The following is a 9,006-nucleotide window of genomic DNA, read 5'->3' on the forward strand; positions in this document are numbered from 1 at the left end:
AATACAGTCTTTGTCAAAAACTGCATACAAATCGGGGAAAAAAAAATGCGGATACTTGAAATTCGCGGTTGGTGTTACCATAACTACAATCTGTACTACGGTAAAAAGTTAACGCGGCTGATTGCCCGAGAAGATTTTATTGAATTTGTTCCCGAAACGTCGGTGTACTACGGTAAAAAATTAACGCGGCTGATTTCCCGAGAATATTTTATTGAATTTGATTCCGAAACGTCGGTTTAATACGGTAACCAGTTAACGCTTCCGATTACTTAAGTATTGTGAATATAGGCATTCGTCCATGTGAGCATTCGTACGTGTGAGCATTTGTCAGTGTGAGCATTTATCAGTGTGTGCATTTGTCAGTGTGAGCATTTGTCCGTGTGAGCATTTGTCCGTGTGAGTAATTTTCGTGTGAGCTTTCATGACAGTGAGCTTCTTTCTGTGCGCAATTTTCGTGTACGGTTTTGTCTTGTACGGTTTTGTCATGGAACCGTTCCCAAATCGTGGTGCGTTAGGGCCTTGTAAACAATGGAAGGAAGAGAGACAAAGAGAGAAAGAGATAAATAAACGTATAAATAAACAAATGAGAGCAAGAATTAACCATAGACAGAAAACGAAGGAAAATTAAAATTACCATTAAAAACCTCTGTACCGTCTTCAAAGTAATTTGTAGTATTTACAATACATCTTCAAGGCATGTTTTTATATTCTGACACAAATAAGCTCGTACACCTTCAAAAGATTTTTCTGTCAACAGGTTTTTGAATAAAAACAATTCTTATTCTCGACGCGGTCCATCCCCGAAAGCCGATGTTGTACAATTCCTCGCTTCCGTTATACACGGCACGTATCCATCATATCAATTCCTCAAATGTAATCTCAGTAGACTCAAAAGGTAATGAGCGTGTACTTTAAATAAATAACTGGCAAGGGTTCATCTGGCTTTGAGATGGGGACCAGTGGTGTGCTGTTGTAAACACAGTAATAAATCTTCTGGTTGCATAACGAGCGGGGGTTTTCTTCATTGGCTGAGCGTTCTATCGGATTATCAAGAAAGACTGCTCCATGAAATTGCTTTTATTGAGGGAGGAACATAGTTTGAGGGTTTCTAAGAATAATGAGAATATTTATACATACGAATGAACTAACAGAAAATGGAAATAATTTATAAATTTACACACTGTGTTTCAGTTTTGTTTACTATGCGTTTATTATTATTAAGTGTTCTGTCTTACGACAGGTCCATTGCTCTGCCCAAAAAGAGCTCTCCAGTTGTCCCTATTCTCGGCTTCTCGCTTTAATTCCTGGAACGTCATCTTCTTTCCTTGTTTAAGGTCGTCGGTTAGCTGTATCAATCTTCTTCCCAGTCCTCGCTTTCCTTCAACCTGGCCTTCGATGATATCACTCATTAATCCATTCCTTCTCATAATATGTCCCAGCCAGTTAGCTTTCCTTCGTGTCTTTGCTCGTTGACTCTCCTCAATACTTCTTCGTTGGTCACTCGATCCGTCCACCTGATCTTCTCTATTCTTCTCCAACACCACATTTCAAAACTCTCCAGGTATTTCTGTTCCTTCTTCCTGAGTGTCCAAGTCTCTGCTCCATACGTAACACTTCACTAGTTTCTTCTTCAACTATGCGTTACGTATGAGAAAATTAGCAATAGAATCAAAATCATGTAAATTTCACAATGTCTTAACTGGATCCCAAATACAGATGACTTCAATCTCTAGCACAAAGAACAAACTGTACTTTCCTTTCAATACATGTTATAATACTATGAATTCATCACAAATCTATTTTTTATGCTTTCATAAAAGCTAAAACGTTTGTCGCGCAGCTCAAGTTCTTCATAATTAAAACGTGTGACAGAGTCCAAGTACCCTTAACGTCGACATCAGACGCATGTGAGATTCATTAGCTTGAAGCTCCGGCCGCTTACCCACTGGATAAGAGGGTGGTCACAGACGACTTGAGAAATCCCTCTTTGTAAGAAATCTAATTTCAGTCGCTAGCTCGCAGCTGTCACTCTGCTGGCTGGAATTACCGGCATCACCTTTATTTTCACGATGGTCCTAAAATATTTTTTGTCGCCCCAAATTCCTCTTACGCCTGACTTTACTTTCACCTTTCAAGAGTGGCCTTGAAAAAGCACACGTCTTTTGTGTGTATTTTGTCCTTGTTTTTAACCCCTTAAAAAAACTCTTCTTGGAAAAGTGTTCAGTGGCGGATTTAGGCGTACTGACGCACAGAAATATTCTACAGAACTAGAAAATTCATCATGCAGGAGATCAGAAAAATGTAAAATTAATCTACCAGTCTTTTATTTATTTAAAAGCTTTCACGTCAGAAGCTTTTTCTCTTTGCAGCACACAACAACGACAAAATGTGTATTACCTGAAGCGATCCTACTGAGTCCAGTCCACACTCCATGCCCTAGTTCTCTAAGATCCATTTTAATACCATCCTAATGTCTACGCTTAATTTTATGTCCCTTATAATGAAGTTTCCAGTACAAATCCAATGTATCCAGATATAGAAGCTAACTGAATAAGTATTCGCGACCAGCCGAAAGGGGTGATCCTACAGGTTCGAGGTTAGCTGGGGGGCTAACAACTCCTCTCCGTCAAATCAAATATATTATAAAATGTTAAATAAATATCTCAAGATATAACCAGATGACGGTCTCTTGTGAAGACTACAACGAACCGTAGGGTTCCACAACAGACGTGGAATTTATTGACGAGCTAGGCGACTATTAGCTTATCAAGGACTCTGATCTATGGACATAGTTAATAAGTACATATTATAACCTTTTTTTCGGTTATTTTCAGCAATTTCCGATTGTTTACAATATACTTGATTGCCGACACGCCACTGCGTCGAGAACCAAGGATGGGGCAGTAAACATCTTGAGAGCGAAGCTGTAAGAAGGTGTAGGCATTAATACCTGCTCCGTGATCAACATCTCCATATACCTGTCTGGACCAACACATACAACACACTGGACTACACATCTATACCCTATAAGAACCGCCATGACCATTAGGATTTAAGGTTGTCCCGCTGGCGTATACGAAGATGACCGTCTTCTGGGTTGTTGCGCCGTGTAGTCTGGTAGAAGTTTACGGACGTTTCATGGCCCTGATGTTGCAGGAAGCAAGCACCTCTGAAACGTCGGTAAACTTCTATCTGACTACACGGTGCAACAACCCAGAAGACTGCCGTCTTCATATTTCTGGTTAATTTAGTCTGAAATGATGAAAAAAAACTACAGACCGATACTGTTTAATAAATGAAGAAATTGATTTTTAATGCTGATTATACGGAACTTAACACCGTATCAATGCATATGTTGGAAAACACACTTAACAAACATGTGATATACATGTTTTAGTGGGCTCTCAGTTTACGTCACTCTAAGAACACTTACGAATTAGCTGAATCCCGTCATGAAGGAGGGGTCAGTGAATGACGTCTAAATCATTATTTTACATAAGAATACAGCCATGTACCTGCTAATAAAATTAAGTGGTTGCGAATTAAATAGTAGTACTAACAGAATTCAAGTTTAAATATTTGTATGTGCGTGTTCCAAAATACATAAACAGTCCAAGCCAATGAATATTTCAGAAACACTGCACTACCTTGACAAAACAAGTAGTCACTCAGCCTGACAAGAACATTCCCGGCTATCCTGATTGAGATTTTTAGGGGTATTATTCGGACGCTGATATTAATTCGGCCCGTGACTGTACTAACAAAATGTAAACAGACAAGACAAAAATCTAGATTGTAAGTGAAGTTTTGGAGTCCCTATACATATATTGAAAAACCGAGAAAACAGTGTGTAGTCCATTCGGCTTTGACTTTTAAGTCTATCGTAACATCCTTAGAACACAGAGAGTTCAGAATATTACGCTTGAATTAATTAATAATGTTACATGCGGGTATTTTGGAATAATAACCGTTCCCCGATAACGCGAGAGTTGTGTTCCTGGATAACATCGCGTTGTAAAAAATCGCATTGTAGAAATCGTTGGTCCAACTCGAATTAAACGGTTAAGGAGAAATAGTTATCATGGTATCAGTGAATTGTGTGCATTCGTTTCTATTAAAACCCACACCGAAACTCATTCTATGTTCTATTAACATAACCTTTCCACTCCTGTGTTCGTGGTTTACTTCTATGAATGTCTTTATTTGCTTTGTTTCGATCGTGTTACATCCAAGATGCATCCGCGTTATGAAAACAGATTTATCTTATAAATCAATGGCGTAATAGCCAATTCGCTTTATAAAAAGCGTTACAGGTAAAATTAATGAATATAAAGTATACTGAGCCAGTGACAATAACTGGCAAGTTCTTGAAACAATTAAAACACAATTCTCCGGTGCCAAAGTAAGGGAAATCCCCAAAAAAATTACAACCGAAAAATGATTACTTTTTTATTACTTATTAGTGCCTATTTCATGTTACCTGTAATTTATCAAAACCCAGAACTTCAAGCTTAATTTCATGTCGAAACTGTATATGTTAATACATGTATATACTAATACACTAACTGACGATCTTAAACAAGGAAAGAAGATTAAGTTTCAGGGGTTAAAACGAGAAGCTGAGAATAGGGAAAAATGACGAACTATTTTTGGGCAGAACAAGGGACATGTCGTCAGACAGAATACTAAATAATAATAACTAATACACCTGGTTTGTGAGGACTTTTATAACTTATATCTTAATTGCGTCATGTTTGTGTTTATTAATACAATAATTTATTTACCGTCTTTACACAAACTTAAAAATGTTGTTAAAATTACTTAAAATTATAACATTTTTTCATTAGATACAGATCTTGTTACATTTTACATTGACGACATGTTTCGATGTTATCTCATCATCATCAGGTCTATCAATTAAAATCTGTTGCACTTCTTGCTCTGCGTATATTGATTTGTTTTATTTGTTTGATTTTTTAAGTTCCTTCCATTAAATTTGAAGGCTGTGCCCGGATGCTTTAAATCTGTAAAATTAATTTTAATTTTCAAATCGTGATTTTGGATAATGACATAGGAATCACGATTTGAAAATTAAAATTAATTTTACAGATTTAAAGCATCCGGGCACAGCCTTCAAATTTAATGGAAGGAACTTAAAAAATCAAACAAATAAAACAAATCAATATACGCAGAGCAAGAAGTGCAACAGATTTTAATTGATAGACCTGATGATGATGAGATAACATCGAAACATGTCGTCAATGTAAAATGTAACAAGATCTGTATCTAATGAAAAAATGTTATAATTTTAAGTAATTTTAACAACATTTTTAAGTTTGTGTAAAGACGGTAAATAAATTATTGTATGGACTTTTATAACATTGTTTTCATTTCCTGAACTTTCAGGACTTATACCTCTTTATCACGACGTCGGCCAATTACTCCTGCTGTCTAACTCCTGAAAATGTTAGTGCTCCAAAGATCGAATACATATTTTACTCTCATTCCTCTCAGAAAACAAGACCATGAACAAAATTCCGACTGTACGGTTCTCTGACTCCACAGTCACCCAAGTCAACATTTACTTCCCACTTAGAAAGATGGCTTTGTATGTGGGTAATGTAAATTTAAAGACCAAGCCGAGCCAAGCCCCGTGCAAGGACAGTCTGCAGTCTATGGTCGTTTCAGTAACCGGGAGGGGGCATTACATTTCCCCGATATTGTTGCACTGCTTAACGTAGCAGTGGGAGGAAGAAAGCACTTTCTCCCGGAACTCTCACTGCAGTGAGAGATATGCTGCTTGCAACGTAAATTATGATTTCCCATGCTTAATCATCACACAATGAAGTCTTGCACTCGACGCTGAAGCAAAGCTCCACGTCTTCGAGACTCAAAACAGGATACAAGCAGGGAAAAGCTATCGGCCTCACAGTTCGGATAATTTACCTCTGGTTAACCACATCTCAATATATTCCGACAAAAACCAGTGGTTATCTAGCTTGTGAAGGCGCTGAAGTCCATGGATTTTAACAAATGGTGAAGTCGTATAACAACAACGGTTATGAATCTTAAATATTGTCCTTGAATTGTCGACCGAGGTTGGTGGGTGATGACGGCAGATTATACTACTCTTTCCAAAACATGAGATCGTGACGTGAAAACAAACCAGCCAGTTACCAGTCTCTTGTGTTTTTATTCGGGGTGTTAGTTACAAAAGAAAGTAACAGGCTTTTAAAATTAAAGCAATATAACTTGATCTTGGATCATAGTGTCTCGGGACAGCCACGATATTTCATGCTTAAACAGGATAAGCCTGACTAACACCTCAAAGGTCTCAAGGTCAAGCTCCCAGACTCGTAGGTTGTTGATACAGTTTTGTTGAATAAATATTTTCGTCTCCCGCCATAAAACCAATGTCCCTGATTGGAATACACACACTGGGATAGTGGGTGGGCCCGAGACCGAGTATGGATGCGATGGAAAAGAGAGAAATATAGAACCTCAGTAGTTCAGATTATAGACAGTCACTTTACTGTAAATGAACTATCACGGTTAATTAGATGTGCTACTTGCTCGCAAAGCACTGGGGTTAAAAAAAGGAAAGGTGTGCTCCAGTTTGTGAATTGGAAATTGGAAATTGGAGCATTCTTTGAGACTTTCCATACCTCACTGCCCTTGTCTATTGCAGTTAAAAAATTACTATTACAACCTAAAGCGTACTACAGATTATAAACTGGACAGAAGTCAGAAACTACTTTGCGCTGCATTTCTTGAACAATTTACCTCATCGGAAAATATTTCAAATTAAGGTTATATATCTTGTTGATATATGCGTTTTAAGTGAGAAGAATTTTATGAAGGATACAATTAAGATGGATGTTTCCTAGGATATTTACACAGAGATGAAGAAGTTTCTTCTGAGCTGTGACGTTGTGTGATCTTGTAGTAGATTACCAAGATTTCGAAGAAACATACCACCATCTTCTTCTCGGTTGACATAAACCCTAAAGATGTAGACGAAACGTTTCTCCGAAACACTAGCAACAACTTACAAGTCTACACGTTGTCAGAACACAGGACACCAAAGTCAACAGGTTAAGACATGCGTTCGCTTAATCAAAGTTAACTCACAGACAGGTTTTACTGAGTACATTTTTATTGCTAGTAACGCAATCTAATGAAACTGTGTAATATGGTGTTCAGCCGAAAACAGTTTGAGAGTCGGTAAGTTCAGACAGACATGAAGACGTCTGCGTGTTATTACAGTTTTATGACAAGGAGGCGTGACCTCCGCAAAGAATTGAATTTTAAAATTGAATTGGGTGGATATTCTTGACACCATTGATCTCACGTGCAGGCGGGGAATCCCGGACACGAGTGGGTCATCGTACTGAAACACCTTGTCTTACTGAGCAGAGTCATCTGGCCGCAGTACATAAAAACTAATGTTACGTAACATGGGGAATTCTTCAGAGTTCAGCGCAACATTCGCAAGACAGCGATTTACATTGGCTCAGTTATGGCGTAATACAAATGCATTCTTAAAGTATTCGCTTTGAAAACTAACCGATTCAGATATTTCATTATATTCTTAAGTTTCTACGGGCGAATTCCGAGAACCATTCACTTAAACAAGCCAGGGCTGCTTCCTCTTCAGTTAATCAAGTTCCTTCTATTCGGGAGGCCCAGGGTTCAGAGGACGAATACAAATTAAGTATACGAGATTTTAGGTTCTCACGGCGGCTAATATGAAGACTGTCTTCTGGGATATTGCCCTGTGTAGTCTGGTAAAAGTTTATAGAAGTTCCAGAGGTTCTCGCTGCCTCTGTCATCAGGACGACGAGCCTGATGATGGAGGCATACGGACATCCTAGACGACAGTTATCTTCACAAATCAGGGCGGATGAAGCAAGGAATCATCCACAAAATGCAATGGTACATTTGAGCAACGCATTCCTCATTTAAAGCAAGAGTTCGCATTAAACAGCGGTAATGCAGCTGATTTCGAAAGCATTCCGTCAGATGCTCAACCAGTATACCGGGTGATATGTACAGAATGCCAATGTATGAAATAAAGATATTTTAATCCACTAAACAATTATATACGTCAGAAATGGCACTTTATGAATTAGTGAATCTAGTGTAGGTGTTCAAAATGGCCACCGTTCGCTTCGTGGCGCAGATGACAGCGGTGAATAACTGCTGCTGTGTAAACATATTTTTGGGACACACTGTATTAACATGTAGGCCAATGCATTGTATTCGTGCCAAGAAAAAAAAAACAACCACTTCTTCTTTATAAGCAATTCTTTGTTTTGTACTTGGGAGGTTCCCGGCTCGAACCTTGGTCTGGACGAATGGATATCCTTTTACTTGTTGTTTACTTACACAATTCCTTAAAATTCACATGCTTTGTATTTAGGTCGTCAGTTAAAATCTGTGCTTGGACAGACGCCTGCTATGGTCTCTACCCTCCAGACAATACGGAAATTGTCGTTCAACTTTCGTAACAGTTCACGGTCACTGCCTACCAAAATATCATCGCTTAAAATTCATCATTAAACCATAATTTCTGCAGTTTGTGGCTACATATTATTTAACATTTAATTAAGTCTTCTTTTCTTGTTAATTTTTATGCCGATTAATAAATTGACCTCAAGACTGTTAATTCAGCTATTAAATAACAAAATAATCTATTATTATTATTATTATTATTAGGAAATATGTAATTTTACACATATCTCTTCCTTAATCCTGATATCTGAGTCTGAGTCATCTGTAATAGTGTAGCTAAGGTGCGATTTAAGGATCCACTCTTGTGTGTCAGGGGCATGAGAATTTGAAAGTGGATATTACGTTATCACAAGAAATACCACAAAATACATAACTCACGGAATAACCCAAGTTTGTAACCTCTCCGATTTTATAATGTAACAAACTTATGCTGGAAGGGGGTGTGGTGGGGGTTCGCTAAGACATCCTGGAGCAGCCAAGCACACCCTCACG

This window comes from Zootermopsis nevadensis, unplaced genomic scaffold, assembly GCF_977971745.1.
Source record: "Zootermopsis nevadensis isolate Lab colony 2312 unplaced genomic scaffold, Znev_1.0 Znev_ptg000028l, whole genome shotgun sequence".
Taxonomy (NCBI): domain Eukaryota; kingdom Metazoa; phylum Arthropoda; class Insecta; order Blattodea; family Termopsidae; genus Zootermopsis; species Zootermopsis nevadensis.